The sequence below is a fragment of the Mustela nivalis genome, assembly GCF_964662115.1.
Source record: "Mustela nivalis genome assembly, chromosome: 7".
NCBI classification, from domain to species: Eukaryota; Metazoa; Chordata; class Mammalia; order Carnivora; family Mustelidae; genus Mustela; species Mustela nivalis.
Genome location: NC_139026.1, coordinates 5,509,227 through 5,528,554, shown reverse-complemented (window position 1 = coordinate 5,528,554; position 19,328 = coordinate 5,509,227). Strand labels below are relative to the sequence as shown.

The 19,328-nt window shown below is 49.2% G+C and overlaps 1 protein-coding gene across 7 annotated transcripts in view; it reads right to left on the bottom strand.

Annotated features, from left to right (window-relative positions):
• PACSIN2 (protein kinase C and casein kinase substrate in neurons 2) overlaps positions 1–19,179 on the bottom strand; it is a 132,317-nt gene extending 113,138 nt beyond the window's left edge. For 2 of the 7 annotated variants that reach the window (XM_082739860.1, XM_082739866.1), the window contains exon 1: positions 19,025–19,179. The gene's annotated coding sequence lies outside the window, so the exon portion shown is untranslated. The remainder of the gene's footprint in view (positions 1–19,024) is intronic. The other 5 variants (XM_082739869.1, XM_082739861.1, XM_082739874.1 and 2 more) reach the window with 3 other exon arrangements.
• Positions 19,180–19,328: the final 149 nt, after the last annotated feature.

The following is a 19,328-nucleotide window of genomic DNA, read 5'->3' as shown; positions in this document are numbered from 1 at the left end:
CCTGCATCGGGTTCTCTGCTCAGCAGGGAGTCTGCTTCCTCCTCTCTCTCTCTGCCTGCCTCTCTGCCTACTTGTAATCTCTCTCTGTCAAATAAATAAATAAAAATCTTTAAAAAAAAAAAAAGTAGACAAGTGAGATCGAGGATTCTGGCCTCCTAGTAACTCAAGGGGAAAATACATTCTGCAATGAGCTGAAAATTTAATTCAAAGGTTCCTATCTCACAAACCCCTACGAATCCAGCCTCAGCACTCGCTGGCCAGAAGTCTAGCTGCTCCTAGAACCACAGCGGCTCAGGAGTAAACTCGTGTAGTCACGGCGTGTGGACTAGAGTGAAATGCAGCAAAACATTTCTAAATAACTCTCGTACTAAAATAAACCCAGTTAATGTTTCTTTTTTTTTTTTTTAAAGATTTTATTTATTTATTTGACAGAGAGAAATCACAAGTAGATGGAGAGGCAGGCAGAGTGAGAGAGAGGGAAGCAGGCTCCCTGCTGAGCAGAGAGCCCGATGCGGGACTCGATCCCAGGACCCTGAGATCATGACCTGAGCCGAAGGCAGCGGCCCAACCCACCGAGCCACCCAGGCATCCCCCAGTTAATGTTTCTTATCAGACTTCCTTCTCTTTCAAAGAGAGACACCAAACTACTCTTAATCCATGTTGGCTCTAAAGCTCCAAAGAAGCATTTTCAAAAATTCACATTATTTACTGAGTCTGCATAAAAAATATGCCATTACACACATTTGGAAGGGAAATGCACATATTTAAATCCATGATCTAAAAAACAGTCAAAAAAATTGTTGTGCTTCTTAACACAATAGAAAACTCATTCTCCAAGAGGAAAGAAAAAAGATCTATGTAAGCCTGGCTCAGGATTTAAAGGAATCATTGAGTGATGGTTTTTAAATACACCTAATTTCTGCAGTGAGTCCATGTTACTTTCCCTACTAAGGCGGCCCTGACAACTGAGGGTCCACATATTACTCACGCCACACTCATTCGTCCCACACATGTCTACATGCCTATTACACACCAGCACAGACCTAAGAACCGTGGATTCCAATATAAAAGACAGTCCCTGCCTCCATGACCCTGAGATCCCAGCCCAGCAGAGCAGCCGGCAATCATACCATATATGAGATACACTGGGACAGGTAAGAGCCTTGTACTCTGCAGGACCAGGGTTGGGGGGTGGGGGTAAAAGTAGTGTTGAGTTTTGAAGGCTGAGGAGGAGTTCAGCAGGCAAAGACGGAAGATAGGGCATTTGCAGCAGAGGTAACAGATCTATGGAAAGGGAGAAACACACAAAACTCAAATGGGGCAAGAGATAAGGTTGAAGGGGTGAGCAGGGGCCAGATCACAAGCTTGGACTTTATTGTGATGGCAACAGGGAGCCACTAAAAGAATTTTAATCTGGCCAAACAGCAGCCCAACTGCTCCCACTGCTGATAAAGAAATGAACACTCAGAAGAGAGCAACGTAAACCACCCTTCCTATTTGGTTCAAAAGAGTTAATGAAAAATGTTAAACCAAATCCCTCCTCCAACATTCAGTACGAACTGATAAGCAAGGCCCAAAGACCTCTTACATCTGGTCACCTGCTCCGCACCTCTTTCCCCATCTGTAAAATGGGCTGTAGCCCTCCCAGAGGCCGTTGAAAGGATTGCATGGGAAACACGCACACAGGACTCAGAGCCCAAGGAAAGCTCCACTGCTGTTGGGTGCTGGGGATTGTATCAGCAGTGCTCATTCTAGGAGCTTCAGAAGTGCCAGCAGTACGCAAGACCAAGGGCGCACAGGTCAAAAAGCAGGCGAAGATGACTTTCTGGCTGCCTGAGAATCTGCCGCATAGCAGTACAAAGGTGGAGGCTGCCTGGACCCCTTTGGGCTGAAGGGAAAAGAAGAAAGAGCACCCACCCCTCACATACACGGTGACAGAGCTGGGCTGAGAGGGCTCTAGTCTGAGGCAGCTCACAGGATTGCCATGGCCCCATTCACCTTTCCACGTCTCTAGCCTGGGCCCCACCTCCGCCAGCCAGGCACAGGCAGCTTACTGTCCCCTCATCAGTTTACAGCCGGCAGCCTCCACAACCACCTCTACACACGAGACACTGCCCAGAACCTACCCACCAGGAAGTCTTTAAAGGCTCTGTGCCCGGGGTTCTGGAAAACCCAGAATAGTGGAAGAGACCACAGGAGACCCCAGCACACTTCTCCCAGCCCCTCTCACACCCGAGCAGGTGAGAGGGCCCCTGCTGCCAAGGGGCTTAAGTCTCAAGTGAAATGAAAAAAAAGCAAGGCTGTGTGAGGCTGATGAGAATTATAAACAGTCCCAAAGGGAGAAGATCTGTGGGCCTAGAACCACAATTCCCAGACCTTTGGATTTCACTAACTAAAAATTTTCCCCCAAATTTGGGGGGGCTTTTCAAAAAATAGTGCTGAAACAACTATATATCTATCCACATGTGAAAATACAAAGAGAATTCCATACCTTACACCATACACAAAAAATAACTCTAGATGGATCACAGACCAAAATTAAAACCTAAAACTGTAAAACTACAGAGAATATAAGAAAATATGCGTGACCCTGGATTAGACAAAGATTTTAGCTATGACACCAACCAAAAAAATACAAACTGTACAACAGACTTCATCAAACTATTTCAACCTCTGCTCTTCAAAAGATACTGTTAAGAGAATGAAAAGACAAACTACACATGGGAAGAAAATATTTACAAATCACATATTTGATAAAGGAATAAAGAATAAAGAATATCTCAAAAAAGAATCCAGAATAAAGAAATCTCAAAAGTATTAAAATAAGCAAACCAACTTCTTAAACAGACAAATGATTTGAATAGCTAGTTCACCAAGGAAGGTATACGGACCCAAATAAGCACAGGAAAAGATGGCCATATCATTAGTTATTAGGGAAATGCAAATTAAAGCCACAATAAGACATCACTACAGACCTACCAGAATGGCAGCAACTAAGGACAGCCCACAGCAAGGGTTGGAGAGGACACGCAAGAACTGGACCTCTCACACACTACTGGTGGGAGTGTGACATGGTACAACACTTTAGAAACACAGAAGAGCCTGGCAGTGTCTTAAAATGTTAAACATTATAGGGGCACCTGGATGGCTCCATGGATTAAAGCCTCCGCCTTTGGCTTGGGTCATTGTCCTGGGGTCCCGGGATCGAGCCCTGCATGGGGCTCTCTGCTCAGCAGGGAGCCTGCTTCCTTCTCTCTCTCTGCCTGCCTCTCTGCATACTTGTGATCTGTCTGTTAAATAAATAAGTAAAATCTTAAAAAAAAAAAAAAAAGTTAAACATTATACCATCCAGCTATTCCACTCTGGTATTTACCCAAAAGAAATTAAAGCTTTTGGACATACAAAGACTTGTACACAGAAGTTCACTGAAGCTCTACTTGTAATAGGCCCAACCTACGAACAGCCCTAATGTCCATCAACAGGTTAATGAGTGAATGAACTGTGGCAGAAACACACACCCGATAAAAGAGAACGAAATCCTGATGGATGCTACAACATGGGTGAATCTCAAAACAATTTTGCTAAAAGGAACCACACTTAAACAAGTACATACTGTATGATTCCATTTCTATAAAATTCTAGGAAATACAAACTAGCTTACAAGGATGGAAAGCAGACCAGCAGGTGCCTAGGAGTGGCGAGAAGCACGCAACACAGCCCTCCTTTTTCCTCACTTGGTGACCACACCATTTCAGACCAGCTTTTGTGACCCACTGGGCTGGGGATACTAAAGGCTGCGCAATCCTCAGACAGTTCCTGGGCTCATCTCCATCTCCAACCTGGCAGTTGCTCTTGGAAGGGAATCACCCCCGCTCCAGCAGCACTGGGGAAGTCAAGTGTACCGTGGGTCACTGCGATTGCTGCAGTGACCCAAGACACTGTATCCTTCCCTCCTGGAGGACAAGAAGACACAAGAAGTATGTGCCCCCAAAGGTTCCTAGAGTGCTGCTTGGCTGCAGAAGAAGTGAAATACCCTGATTCTGAAAGAGGTTTTTACCCCAAAGCCAGAGTATCTGTGTTTTGCTGCAAGAAGTTTCTTATGTCAACATCAAGCCTGTTCACTGGGGAATCTTCCAGGCTAATGTCCACTGAGCTAAAGTGGAAATAATGTAAGAGCTCTAAAAAGACCACGATATACCCTGCGATCTTCTTATACTGTGCCACAATGCTAACAAAATCTAAAGGATCTCAATTAACCAAACCCTAGAAGACTTTAGATAAAATGCAGCACTACAAGTGATCCTCACCATGTGCGACTGGTTTCGTGGTATGAACAGCTGAGAAAGGGACAACACCTCCCCAAACCCCAGCTGTCAAAGAGGGAGGGACCCCCCACGCTCTGCAGGGCGCCATGGGCAGCGGAGACCGCAGGGCCAGACACACGCAGTAAGCATGGACTCCGCTGTTTCAATAAACCAAACGTACAGTGAATCCAGAGCAGCGCCGTGCACCGCGACACCCCCACATGTGACCGTGGGAACACTCCGGCTCGCACACCCAAGCTCCTTCTACGCATACACTACCTGTGCACAACCACCCTGTGGCCCCCTCTCAGCATGAAGTGTGTGTACACGGAAGCCCAGTCCACCCTCAGAAGGACCCAGCGAGGGATGAGGCCGACACAGCTCCTACAGGTGGGCCGGGGAGAACCGCAGAGCCTCTGTCTCCACGCGAGATCTGCAAGGCGGATGCATAGCTTCTGGGCAGGCACAACCACTGCCTTTCGGAGAGCTCGCCCTGGGGGGAGAGTCCCATCAGATGAGGGCCCCGGGGAGGGGGGAGGAGTCCCATGTGCCTGATCTAGGACGATCCTCTGTGCTGTGCGCGGGCTGCAGAGATACTCAACCCTGGCATGTAGTCATGTTTCCAAACAACTCTAAAGGGGCAGTTCTGTGTTTGGCATGAAGCTGTGGCAAGCAGGAGAAGGAAGCAGAGCTATAAAGTTATTAAATGTAAATATTTAAAGAACTAGCAGCTGGTGATGCCAGGAGGATGGCAGCTTGCAAACTTCCAGTCAGAATAATGGTTCTGTTATGTCAGAGCCCGAGTCAAGATCACAGATGCTACTCCATCCCACCCTCTACAGAGGATACAAACTTGAAAAGCAACTTAATCTGTCCATTGGGCAGTGCCTTTAAAGTTAAAATAAGAAAATAACTGTCTGATGTGGAAAATACCAGTATGCATGTAAATCTCCTTTTTTAAAAAAGATTTTTTTTATTCATTTGAGACAGATACAGAAAGAGAGAGAGCATGAACAGGGGGAGAGGCAGAGGGAGAGGAGAAGCAGAGTCCCCGCTGAGCCAGAAGCCCAGATGCACAGCTCCATCCCAGGACCCAGAGATCATGACCTGCGCCAACGGCAGAGGCTTCACCGTGTCAGCCCCCCAGGCGCCCGGGATCTCCTCCTTTAGGCTGAGCACTAAATGATGTGTGTCTCAAATGCCATTCAGGAGGCGACTATTTGTGACCAAGGATAAGATTATGCAATTTTAGAGAAGAGGAAAAAAAAAAAAAAAAGATTATGCAATTTTGCTAACAATAAAAACATATATATTTGTTGAATTCAAGTGTCCACACTGTCTACCATGTAGGGGCCTGAAAGCAGTCTCCACTCATGTTTCCATCCCTGAGCAAGGCAATCTGATGGGACAGGCAAAGGTTACATTTCTGACCACTAAGGGAACCAGAGAAGGGAGGTGTTCAGGACAAAATGAGCACGCTTAGTTTTCTGGTGACATTTCTGCTGATGCCCTCAGGCCTAGCTTGCTGAATTCCACAACCCCAAGCTGCTCACTGATCGAATGCACACACCTCCCCAGCCTAGCTCTGAGGCCCGCCACTTAACCTAAGCCCAGCTTCCCACCTGCAAGACAGAGCTATCATAAGGATAAGTGTAATCATGCACGGAAAAGTAGGGCACTGCCACAAAATAAGCCTCCATAAATATTAAATTTTTAAACATCATTATGATAATGACAAAGTAAAAAACCAGTTCAGGTAAGGCAGCAATCTGCACCCTGCTGAGCCCTGAATAAAGCTTGGGTCACAGGCTGCTAAGGAATCATGCCTCCTGGTCAGTTACCAAAGGGCCTGCCCTGAAATTAAGTAGCCCCCTGCCATGGCACGCACCCAGGCAGGGCAGCTGAGCAGACGTTTCTCGGGAAGGAAAACAGGAAGTGTGGAAAAGACAAAGCGAAGCTAAGCGCCCGTGCCTCTGGGGCTTGGTAGTCACCATCCAGGTTGGCTAAGAAGCTGCCAGGATGCCTGAGCCTTCAGAGCCTTCAGAGCCTGCCAGAGCCTTCACCACACACACAACCAAAGGTTCAGCCGGTTGCCTAGGCAACGGCCAACCTAGGCACACTTACACATCTGTGGAAAGCGGGGCAAAGTACAATTCCCAGACTTCGTGATACAAACACAGAAGGCCAAGCTCAGAGCAAAGCAGGAGTCTAAAATCTGGGTTTACTGACAGAATAAACTTGAGTGGGGAAGGACAGCGCCAAGCCAAGCCCCGCCGTGCTGGCAGCAAAACCCACTTTGTGTCTGAGAGGCAACACTCCTGTCACGCTTCTGTGTTGTGATCATTTCCTCTTACTTCTACCTCAGTGCAGTAACCTCTTGCTTTGTTGTGGACGTCAGCCTTTCTTCCCTAGGATAAGAGGAACCGAGAATATAGTTTTTGTCCCCCCAGGGGCCAGAGAACTAAAGGGAAGCAGGCCCTGCCCACCCCAGAGACAGAGGATGTGATGGAGGCCCAGCAGGAGTCCCAGGGACAAGGCACTGAGGCCCAGCACTGCTTCCACCTGAGCCCCTCCTCATCCCTCATAAAACATGTTTTCTTCTGCAGACCCTGGAAAAGGAGCCCCCAGGAAAACAGGACTCCCTCAGTCTCAGGGTGGATCGGGAAGGGACAGTAGAAGACGAAGAAGCCAGCCAGGCCACAGTGAAGGGACACTGTGAAGGGCAGGGCAGGACACAGCAACTTCCCAACAGAAAAAACAAACACAAAAACAAGGAGGGTAAGTACCAACATTAAAAACCTCCTAGAGGGGCGCCTGGGTGGCTCAGTGGTTAAGCCGCTGCCTTCGGCTCGGGTCATGATCCCAGGGTCCTAGGATCGAGCCCCGCATCGGGCTCTCTGCTCAGCAGGGAGCCTGCTTCCTCCTCTCTCTCTCTGCCTGCCTCTCTGCCTACTTACGATCTCTGTCTGTCAAATAAATAAATAAAAAATCTTTAAAAAAAAAAACAAAAAAAAAAAACCTCCTAGAATGTTCTCTGAGATGATGGTCTCTAACAACTAACAGCACCAGGAGCATCTGTGAGAGCAGCCTCTAGAAGATACACAAGGTAAAATCTGCAGGGTCGCTCGACCCCTGGGCTGTCCCGCCATACCGATGACCCTGGCAGCAACAACGTGGCACAATGTCCTTCCCAATACGCACACTGTAAACGAGGAAAAGAAGAGAACAAGTTCAAAGAGATGCTGTGCTTCCGAGTATCAGGACCACTGGGTTGACGAAGAAATGCAACCACAAACACTTACAGCCTTGGGAATGTCAAACATGAGCTTGGGTGATTATAAACACAGTAGAAAGGCTTTTTCAAAGACTGTTTCTCGCTTATGAAAAGAAAGCATCTAAGTAAAATGATATCCAGAAACCCAGAAAGGAAATGTGACTCATTTGAGAAAACCTCACTAAAGTTTCTTATCTCACAGACACTTGGAAGTTCTAGAGGCCAAGGCATGTTAACAAGAAAGAGTCCCTCAATACTTTCACCCATAAATATCAGAAAAATAAACCCAGAGCAACAGAGGAGGCATTCAAACCCTCTAAGATGCTCATATCCTTTAATCCAGGATTTCTATTTCTGATAATTTATTCCCAGGAACTAATCTAATCACACAAATGAAGAAAGGAAAATAAACCTGTAAACTACAAATTCATCTACAACAGTAAAAAAAGTTGGAAATTACCTAAAATGGCCAGCAATAGGGAAATGGTTTAATCTCATTACATCCACAGGATTATGCAATCACTAAAGGTCTTGTTAAAGGCAACAGTAAAAACCCAGAAAATACCTTATAAAATATTTAAGTGGATCTCAACAATACAATCCTAACAGCGAAACAGTGAAAAAGAAGCAGGCACGTGTGGTCAACGCTGGCTTCAGAGCCACTGTTCTGACAACCTGAATGACCTTGGACTAGGCACACTATCTCACTACCTACAGAGTCCCTGCACTCCAACTAGTAACCTCAGAGGTACACAGAGGAAATGCACCTCCTGCCTCTTCTGAAGCCTGGAACAAAGCAGGCAGCTAATGGGTGGCAGCTACTCCTTCTAAGGTACATTACAAACCTCTCTATGCATGTGGAAGGTAAAACAAAAAAGAGTTCTTTATTCATTTTTTTTTTAAAGATTTTATTTATTTAACAGAGAGAGAGTGCACAAGTAGGCAGAGAGACAGGCGCGGGGGTGGGGGGTGAGGGGGAAGGAGTGGTGGGCAGGGGAGGGGGCGCGGGAAGCAGGCTTCCTGGTGAACAGAGAGCCTGACAGGGCGCTTGATCCCAGGACCCTGAGATCATGACCTGAGCCAAAGGCAGAGGCTTAACCCACTAAGCCACCCAGGCGCCCCAAGAGCCTTTATTCAGAAAATTCTATGCTGCACCTTCAATATTTAAAAGAACTTAAAAAAAAAAAAAATTAAAGAACTAAAAGACAAGAATGGGAGGAAAAGCCTTCCGACAATTACCACAAGCATAAAACAACCATCTGCTCTAATTTACCTCAACAACTGATCTTCAATTGATACCACAATGTCAACAAAATGTGAAGATCTTTCACAATTTTACATAGTGCAAAATGAATGCTCTACAGAAACATAATTTCTTCTCTTTCAAATCGCTGCTTTTGAACAGCTTATGACACCTTTCAAAATATAGCTAGTGGAAGGTAAGGAAAGGGCACAACTAAGCAGGGAGCTCTGGCCTCCCCAGGCATGCTGTGCCCCCTGCTCCCAGTCGGCAGCGGGACAGGCGCCGCAGAGACGATGGACAGGTGGACGACAGCCACCGCCCTGGTCACACACCTAACAGCTGGGCTGTGGAGAAGCCTCTCCCTTTTCTGCCCTTATCTCCCCGCTGTGTAAACTGCTGCAAACTTTCAGGTTATCTTAACCAAGTTAGTGGCAGGCAGAGATCCTATCTTAAAAGACCACATAACTTTCCTCTTTTCTGTTTCTGAGGGGTGGGGAGGGAAGATTAACGTTTAAGGTTTATTTTCATATAACTTTCCTCTTTTCTGTTTCTGAGGGGTGAGGAGGGAAGATTAACGTTTAAGGTTTATTTTCATATGAGGGTGAGCGACTCAGAATCCACTTATTCAAGGAAGCAAGATAAGTGGCAAGAGCGTGGCTTCAGGGGTGCCTGGCTGGCTCAGCTGGTAGAGCATGCACCGCTTGATCTCAGGGTCGTGAGTTCAAGCCCCAGGTTGGGCATAGAGTTTACTTTAAAAAAAAAAAAAAAAAAAGAATGTGGCTTCAGAGTCCAGTGGAAGGCCGCCTCTCGACCTTCTCCATGGAAGGTCATCGCATGACGGTGCCCTAGGAAGGTCATGTATCTCAGAACTTTCACTTACTTACGTGTAAAATGGAGTTAATGCTGTCTTGCTCCAAGAATGAAATGAGCAGGAATGTAAAGCTTCTTATATGATCCCTCAGAAACCCCAGAACCCAGGGGCTTGACCCAGATGGTGACCCCCCAGCCCTGACTGACCCCCACTGTCACAGGCCTCCTCACTGGCACCTGCCCAGACTCAGCTGATGATGCATTAGCTGGTGCGGACGTCACAGGTGCCACCTTAATTAAAACACTGTCACCACCAAGCTAAACAGCATCCTGGCAGGCCAGCTCCAGCCTCCAGCAACCAGTCAGCTACAAAACCCACTAATAAGGGCCTCAGAGGTCTGTGCGGGGAGCACAGCCTGCTCTGTGGCTCCTCTGAAGACCACAACTCACAGACTTGGCACACTCAGTTGGCGACAACATAATTGAGTACAATGGAACACATAGTTTAAAATATGAACATGTTGGGCTCCTGGGTGGCTCAGTCGTTAAGAGTCTGCCTTTGGGGCGCCTGGGTGGCTCAGTGGATTAAGCCGCTGCCTTCAGCTCAGGTCATGATCTCAGGGTCCTGGGATCGAGGCCCACATCAGGCTCTCTGCTCAGCAGGGAGTCTGCTTCCCTCTCTCTCTCTGCCTGCCTCTCCGCCTACTTGTGATCTCTGTCAAATATATAAATAAAATCTTTAAAAAAAAAAAAAGAGTCTGCCTTTGGCTTGGGCCTTGATCCCAGGGTCATGGGATCAAGCCCCACACTGGGCTCCCTCCTCGGCGGGAAGCCTGCTTCTCCCTCTCCCACTCCCCCTGTTTGTTTCCCTCTGTGTGTCTCTCTGTCAAATAAATAAATAAACTTAAAATATATATATATGAAAATGTTCACAACCATGGTCTGGGCATCACTTAAAAATTTCATTCAATTGAATAGGAAACTTCAAAACAGTAGGCGCAGTTCATTCTGTCTGTTAAAGACTGCAGGCAGGCGCCAGCCGGGGCCACGTACCTGGGCTCCCTGGAAGCCCAAATTAGGGTGGAGGCCCTTGTGGGGTCCTGGCCGGCTGGTCTCAGGCAAAACCACCAACCCTCCAGTCCCTCCTCTTCTCCTCTGAGCAAGAAAGAAGGGAGCCAACCAAAAGGGCTGGAAACAAAATGCAAGCTATGGGAAAGTTCTGGTGAACTGCAAATGCAACCAAGCCGTTTTTATATACATTTATTTCCATTCTCAAATCAGGTTATTACTTACATACTATTTCTAAAAGTAAAAGGGTAATGGTGCAGTCTGGGAAACGAGGAGAAACTTTCCACAGTTCTGCAGCCTTAACTACCATCGCTGTCTGCATTTAGCTATCTTGAGCATGTGACCCGTGCACACGACCTGACAACTCACCTTCTCAAGTCCTGACATTTCTCACCACCTTGGCGTGAGCCATCACCACCCTCACGCACCTCCAGTCACAGGATTTCTCCAACCTAGAACATTCAACTTGGCCACAGAATCGCCAACCCAGAAGGAGCAAGGCTTCAGCGAGGCTGGGGTGCCCTCACGACCCGGAGGCGATAGGACCAGCCTAGGCCCTCAACCCAACAGGAAGGGCAGATGCAGAAAGGTGGCAAGAAGGCCTGGCAAGTGCCAGGATGGGAGGGAGGGGACTCCATGCAGGGCCGGTGGCCTCGCCCACATCAACAACCCTGCCATCACCCTTATGACCCAGAGTCACCAAAGCAAGGTCCTCAGCTGGAGGACGAGGAGGCTGTCAACATCCCAGTTCTGAAGATGCTGAAGCATGTTGCCAAGGAAGGGCCACCCTGTTACCTAGTGGTAGAAGCGAACTCCAGCCCAGGCTGTGGGACTCTGAAACCATGTTACCTCCTACACCTTACTGCAACATGACCTTCCTTCTGGCAGTGAAAGTTACCTCCTGACTGCATGGATCTGTGACCAAAGACCACACGGGAAGGGCAGCAGAACCCAGGAACCACCGTGTTACCAATGAAAAACACAAACGCAGGCAAAGACACTGAGGCAAAACTGCTGCCAGTCCCACTCTGGAAGCCCCTCTCATTGGAGGGCCACTGCTTCCTGGAAACTTCAGTGGTACTCTCCGAGCCTCCAGGGACACTGGCGATTGTTAAAATGAGTCACCAGGATCACCCCTTGCCGACTGCATCCCTCACCTCTCAACGGAGGTTTCCTCTCTGTACAGAGACACAGACACCTGCTGTGTCCGCCCTGAAACAGCCCCCATCGGACTCCGAACCAGGCATGCGAGGCAGGTTCCAGCCTGAAGCCTGCACCCAGCCTCCCCTCCTTCCACCTCAAGTGGCTCATCTCACACTAAGCCACTCGCACCCCCACATTCTTCACAGCTCTGCACCTCTGCCTGCCATTCTCCTTCCAGGCATCACCAGCTCCAGAGACACCTGCCTGAAGGTCAGCTCTCTGCAGTGTTAGGGCAGTCAGACCCTCCCACTTCTGTCCCCTCCCACCATTTTTACACACGCCCATCTGCTACTGTCGCAATGAAATGTGATGGCTTCCAGGTCCACCTCCTGACTGAGCTGCCAATACAGAGCCCAAGAGTCGCCTTCATCTTGGGATCCCAGATCCCAAGGTCCTGTGGGCAGGGCCAGGTGCACTGCACACACAGCAGCCAGGACGCCGCCCCTCCTTGGGCCCACCTTGCCCATGTCCCCAAACACTCTCAGCCCCAGGAGGGAAAGTAAAATAAAAAAACAAGCACTTCGGGGCGCCTGAGTGGCTCAGTGGGTTGAGCCGCTGCCTTCGGCTCAGGTCATGATCTCAGGGTCCTGGGATGGAGTCCCGCATCAGGCTCTCTGCTCGGCGGGGAGCCTACTTTCTCCTCTCTCTCTCTCTGCCTGCCTCTCTCCCTACTTGTGATCTCTCTGTCAAATAAATAAATAAAATCTTTAAAAAAAAAAAAAAACAAGCACTTCGACACAGCAGACAATGGAGTTTCCAAGTGACAGCCCTGCCACTCTATCAATATCTAAATCACAGACAGGTAGCCCCTGGAAGAGAAGGGCCAACCTATGGATGCAAGTCTCCTGGTCAGAGTGAGGGCTTAGAAAGACCAGCAGAGCTAATGAAGGAGACATTACGGCAGATCACATGTTTAACCAGACACTGTCCCTGCAAGGTGGCTGCAGCCTGGCGCTTACCCTTCGTCATGGGCCTTGCCCTCCAACAGCATCATTTCCTGACCAGGCTTCTACTTTTGGTAACTTCCAAATGCTCAGAATTCAATTCTGCCTTCAGCCTCCACCAATTCCTCTCTCTGGGGAGCAACGCATTTAAGAAAGCTGACACGTGGCATGGGGCTTTCGGTTCAGTATCAGGGAGACCATGTGTGTTTGCCTCGTTCTTGTGGGTATCCTAAAGAAATGCATCATGAAACAAACAAATCACCTGTTTCCATGTCTGGACAATGAATAACATAACAGGAAGACAAGAGACAGGACCACACAGAGACTCATACCACATTTGAGTGATACCTACTGTATACCATCCTATACTTCCATATCTGAGTATTCAAATCATCTTTACTATGAAGATTCTTTTCATGAGTAATAAATCACCTAACATCTGTGAGTCTTTAAAATTCCGTGTTCTTTTGGATACATAAGCTCTTTACATAACTAAGACCCTGTGCTGTTAATAAACTGAAAAAAAAATCAGTCCCTTCCATATTCAGAATCTGCCCAGAAGGCCACAAGAAGCCACTGCTGGGTAGTCATCATCATTGCCACAATCCACACCCGACTCCAAGCCCACCCAGCAGCTCATAGGCTGGGAGTCTCATCTGCAAGTACATATTTGGATGGAACAAGTCAAACATTTGGAGTTTTCACTTAACATTTATTTCACAAGTGTTTCAACTGCTAAGCAACTGAGAAGCAATCATTTCAATGTGTACTTTAATCAATAAACGTTAAACAAGTCTGCTCAAAACACCAAAGTCCTACAAATGTGAACCCTATGAAAAACATGGCAAGAAAAAATAACAAAAACAAAATAAGTGTCCTTTTGACAGTCAGGCAGAAAGGTGTTTAGTGAACCAAATTCAGACCAAGAAATAGTCCTTTCAGCAGATGAGCAAAGAGTTTCCTCTGTAAGTGACACATTCTGGGATATTTACACAGCCAAACAAAACTCGTAATGACAACCACCAAGGAAGCAAAAACCTAATGGAAAAACCCCAAGCTGGCAACCAGGTGTCCCAGTTCTGGTCCCACTACAAGCCTCTCACCGGGGGATCCTACCAGAGTGGTGGCCAGTCCTGTATCCCTTTCTTCATCACAAGAAGGAATATCCATCACCACCCACGCCACTCAGAAATGTTTTAAGGACAAAAAAGACGAGAGGTGAAAAAGCTTTGGAATGTGTCCTCTATAAACACAAGTTACATTATTATTAGCTCAAAGATGACCGAGAAAATAGGATTATAGAATATCATCGGTGAGAGGGAGCTTAGAGATGGGGTGATCCCAGAGTCCTAAATCTGGCCCTGGCCTCTGAAACTGCATGCTTTCTGGAAAGGAGGCCACAATTTTTATCAGATTCTCAAAAGGTTAAGAACCTCTCGGCCCCTCATCCTACAAATATAAAAACTGAGACCCAGGGCACCCGGGTGGCTCAGTGTGGCTGTCTGCTCAGCAGGGAGCCTGCTTCCCCCTCTCTTTCTGCCTGCTTGTCATCTTTCTCTCTGTCAAATAAATAACTAAAGTCTTTAAAACAAACAAACTGAGACCCTAAGATATGTGACTGTTCTAGGCCTCAAAGTTAGTGAGAGGAAGGCTGGCCCAGGGCTCCTCCTCTCCAACCATGCTCCGCCCACCCCACCATACCAAATTTCTAGGGAGGACAAAAGTCACACAAATCTCAAACAGCCAGAGTGTGTTACACAAGTCGTGGCACGTGTGGTTGCTAAAGTCATAGCAAAGTTTCTATCCTCAGTCTTCTCAAGGCTTCCTGCTGAGGTCTTTGCTGGTTGAGACAGCTTTTCCTTCATTTCTGTAACCCCTTCTCTACCTAGTTTGGTGCCTGCAGCCAAGAAACACTCCTATAATTTTGATATGGAAATTTTTTAAAAGAAATTAAATACACATTAATGTATGTCAAATATTTATCAATTAAAAAATAAAGATGGGGGGCACCTGGGTGTCTCAGTTGGTTAAGTATCTGCCTTAGGCTCAGGTCATTTGGGGGTCCTGGGATTGAGCCCTGTGTGAGGCTCTCTGCTCAGTGGAGAGCCTGCTTTTCCCTCTTCTGTTTCCCCTGCTTGTGTTCTCTCCCTCTCTCTAGTAAATAAAATCTTTTAAAAAATAAAAAAATTAAGACTTTGGGGCACCTGGCTGGCTCAGTCAGTGGAGCATGTGACTCTTAATCTTGGGGTTGTGAGCTTGAGCCCCACACTGGGGGTGTAGAGATTACTTAAAAACAAATTCTTGGGAAGCCTGGGTGACTCAGTTGTTAAGTGTCTGCCTTTGGCTCAGGTCATGGTCCCAGGGTCCTGGGATCAAGCCTGGCATCCAACTCCCTGCTCAGTGGGACGCCTACTTCTCCTTCTTCCACTCCCCCTGCTTATGTTCTTGCTGTCTCTCTCTGTCAAACAAATAAAATCTTTTTTAAAAAATAAATAAATAAAATAAAATCTTTAAGGAGCACCTGGGTGGCCCAGTCAGTTAAGCATCCAATTCTTGACCTCAGCTTAGGTCTTGATCTCAGGGTTGTGAGTTTGAGTCCTGTGTGGGGCTCCACACTGGGTGTGGAGATTACTTTAAAAAGAAAGAACGAGGGGTGTCTGGGAGGCTCAGTGGGTTAAAGCTTCTGTGTTCAGCTCAGGTCATGATCTCAATCCTGGGATTGAGCCCCGCATTGGGCTCTCTGCGCAGCAGGGAGCCTGCTTCCCAGTCTCTCTCCGCCTGCCTCTCTGCCTACTTGTGATTTCTGTCAAATAAATAAAAACTTAAAAAATAAAAATAAAAAGAACGAAAAAATAAATAAATAATTTAAGGGTGCCTCAGTGGCTCAGTCAGTTGAGTGTCTGACTCTTGGTTTTTTTTTTTAAAGATTTTATTTATTTATTTTATAGAAACAAGTAGGCAGAGAGGCAGGCAGAGAGAGAGGAGGAAGTAGGCTCCCTGCCGAGCAAAGAGCCCGATGATGCAGGGCTCGATCTCAGGACCCTGGGATCGTGACCTGAGCCGAAGGCAAAGGCTATAACCCACTGAGCCACCCAGGCGCCCCTGACTCTTGGTTTTGGCTCTGGTCATGATCTCGGGTCCTGGGATAGAGCCCTGCATCAGGTTCAGTGCTCAGCACCAAGTCTGCTTGGGATTCTCTCCCTCTCCCTCTCTCTCTGCCCTGCCCTGCCCTATGCGCCCTCAGCACCACTACCCACACACGCACACTCTGCCTCTAAAATAAGCAAATAAATTTTTTAAAATAATTAAAAACAAAATGAAGATTTTATTCTAGGAAATAAAAAAATGGATTACATGGTGCTATTTTACCAAACAAACATAAATGTGCAATCATGGGAACAAAAAGAAATCAATACATAAAGAAAGGAGACTGTTGTTGTTTTATGTGCTTTTAATCAAACTACCAACCCGTGTGGTCTTAGATGGCCAGTGCTTCTAACAGTTATCTTTGGAACTGCACGTATGCCAAGAATGTTGCATGGCACAGAATGCTTCTCAGTATACTTCGAGAATTCCTCTTTTAAGACTGTCTCCAGTCAGCAGACAGAACATAATCATCTGAATACTAAGTATTTGAAGGAATCCTACACAGCCATCCCAGAGACCAGCACTGGGACCCATCCGGAGTCAGGTTTCAGGCACTAAGATGCGTTCAGGTATGTGAAGGATCACTGCCAGGGCCATAAAGAAAGGTCTCTACCTGTGGAATGCACACTGACTTCATAACTGAGGCATGGCCGTGCTGTTCTCAGGTGTGGCACTGCAGTTCAAACAACCTAATTGGGGAAAAAACCGAGCCAGCACTACGGCTCACATGAATGTGGTCATTACCCCATAATCTACAGGGTGGCCTCCGCAAAGCGGCCATGACAATCTGATGACAGATAAGGCAGGCGCGAGTCAGCTGCAAGGTTCAGGTGAGGGTGGCCAGAAAGCCCTTGGTAAATGCTACCCAATCTCTAAAGACAAGGCACCATTACTATTATTAAGGAATCTATGAAATCTTTTTGATATTCCGTAACATCCTGGAACCAGGTGATGACCCTGTCACAAGCAGGAAGCCTGAGCATCATGGCCTTAACTCGGTCTACAAGTTTCAAGTGAATTCAAGTGAAAGTCTACAACTTTCAAGTGAATAGGGAAGAAAATGAAAAGGTGAAGGGCAAATGCCCCTCAGCTCCCACCCCAGGAATGGTCTGGCTATCAGAGATCTGTTTAGGCATCTGGGACTAAGGAAAGACAACCTTATCTCTCAGCCTATGTCCAAAACCCAGACAAGGCTTTTTACATATGCATACTTTTAGGTGATTTAAATATTATGACCTCTCATATATTTAAGACTGAGAGAAATAAAGTTCCAGCGCCCAAACAGCATGAGCTGTTTCCATTCCAATGAGTTCTTATTCTTCTCCAACAAAGTGAAGCAAGAGTGCAGACCTAATCACGCTTCTATCCCTCTGGGTTATGTTACTTTCCCAAGTAATAAATACATCAGCCTATATCGGCCAGTTTCTTTAAAGCTTGAAGACAATTGTCAAAAGAAAATCACACACCACAGAAAAGTTTTTGATGTGGCCTCGTATCTTAACTAGCATAACCTCACCCAGGAGATTGATTGCCGAGCTCCAGAATTAAGTTAAAACGCACACAGATGAGTATCCCACGTGAATCAAGAGAAACCCAACTTGCACTGGCTCCTGTTCAATGCCTCTATGCGGAGGCTGCAACCAGGCTTGTGAATCAAGTGGAGTAAGAACATTTGGGGCCAGAACGGGAGGGCTGGCATTCAACAGCCCCCACCTGGTTGGTTTCCTGGCCCTGGGCCCAAACTGGCAATCCCAGGAGGATTAAAAGAGAATTTCAGCATCCAACTGCGGAGGGAGGAACTGCAGAGCAGGGAAGGAAGCTGTGAGCTCACTGACAGCAGCTCAGGTTTGAATTCCTTTAGCAGTTCTCTTGATTTTCATCAGGACAGCCAGGGAGTGTTTGGTAAACAGTGTGATGAGTAGCCGTGGAGACTCTGGGCAGCCTACCCTTTCACCACAAAAAAACACAGGACAGCTGCGGCAGAGAAGGCTCCGGAATGATGACACACACCCCACCTTGAAGGCCGCCTTCCCCTGGGCATCCAACTGGACAGCAGCATCGTCAGAGGCTAGAGCTGCGCGGGGGGGTGGGGGGGGGGGTGCAAGGAGGCGCACAACCTGCTCTCCCGACCAAGTCCGTCCGAAAGGGAAATCGCCCTTCTCTGGTGGAGCCAAAAGCCCAACGGACCAGTGAGATCAGAGGACAGAAATCGCTACTTCTCCAGCCCGGAGCCCTCCGATGACCCGGCAGGCTCGGAAACCCCAGAAGGGAGAAGGCGCTCACGGTTCCAAGAATCGGTGACTGTGGGAAACCCCGAGGGCGGAGCGGGCGAACAGCCCCAGCCTCTCCTGCCAGTGCCCCCTGCCCTAGGGGCTGCTCACAAGGCAGGCCTCGCCGCCCACCCCCGTGGAGCCAGCAGAGGCACGCGGAGGGTGGAAAGGAAGCGAAGGAAGGGCGGTCGTCGAAGGGCCCCCATAAGCTCATCCGCGTCCGCGTCCCGCCTGCCCCCGCCACCCGTCGGACCCGGCCCTGCCCTCCAACTGGCGCTCACCAGCCACCCCGGGGCTCCGGCGCCGCTCCCGCAGCCGCCCTCGCCTCCCGCGGATCCCGCAGCGCACCTCGGCGCCCCTCGGCCCCGCGGGCTCCCCGCAGCGCGCTCGCGGCTCCTCCCCGAGCCGCCCCGCAGCCGCCCACCTGCCCCTGGGCGGCAGCTCCCAGCCCGCGGGCGCCGCCGCCGCCGCACTCCGCTCGCCCGCGACCCCCGCCCGAGAACTCGCCCGCGGGCGCCCGGAGCCCCGCGCCGAGCCCGCGCCGGCGGCGCCCACCCGCCCTGCGGCGCCCGCCGCGGCCCCCGAGCACGCCCCCTCCCACGGCGACAGGAAGTCCGCGCGCCGGCCGCGCGGCCGCAGAGGCTTCCCCCCGGCGCGGAGCGCGGCCCCGGCGCGGCGGCCTGACAGGGCGCGGGCCCCGCCGCCCGCCCGCGGCCCCGCGTCCGCCCGCGGCGCCCCAACCGTCGCGGCGCGCCCCTCACCTCGGCCGCCGCTCTCCTCCCGGCTCGCCGCTCACCCCGCTCCGGCCGCGACGGCGTCTCCGGGTCCGGCTGCCGCCCTCGCTCCGGCCGCGCTCCTCAGCCCTGCCCTGCCCCGCCGCGGCCGCAGCTGCCGCCAGCCACCAGCGCTCCGCCCCCGCCGCGCCCGCTGTGCTTGTCCCATTGGCTGCTGGGTTCCGGGCCCCGCCCCACAGCCCCTCCGGCAGCCCAGATTGGACCAGGGCCCCAGGAGGCGGCCCGCCCCCTGCTGCGCCGAAGGACCGCCCCCGGGCGCCATTGGCGGCGA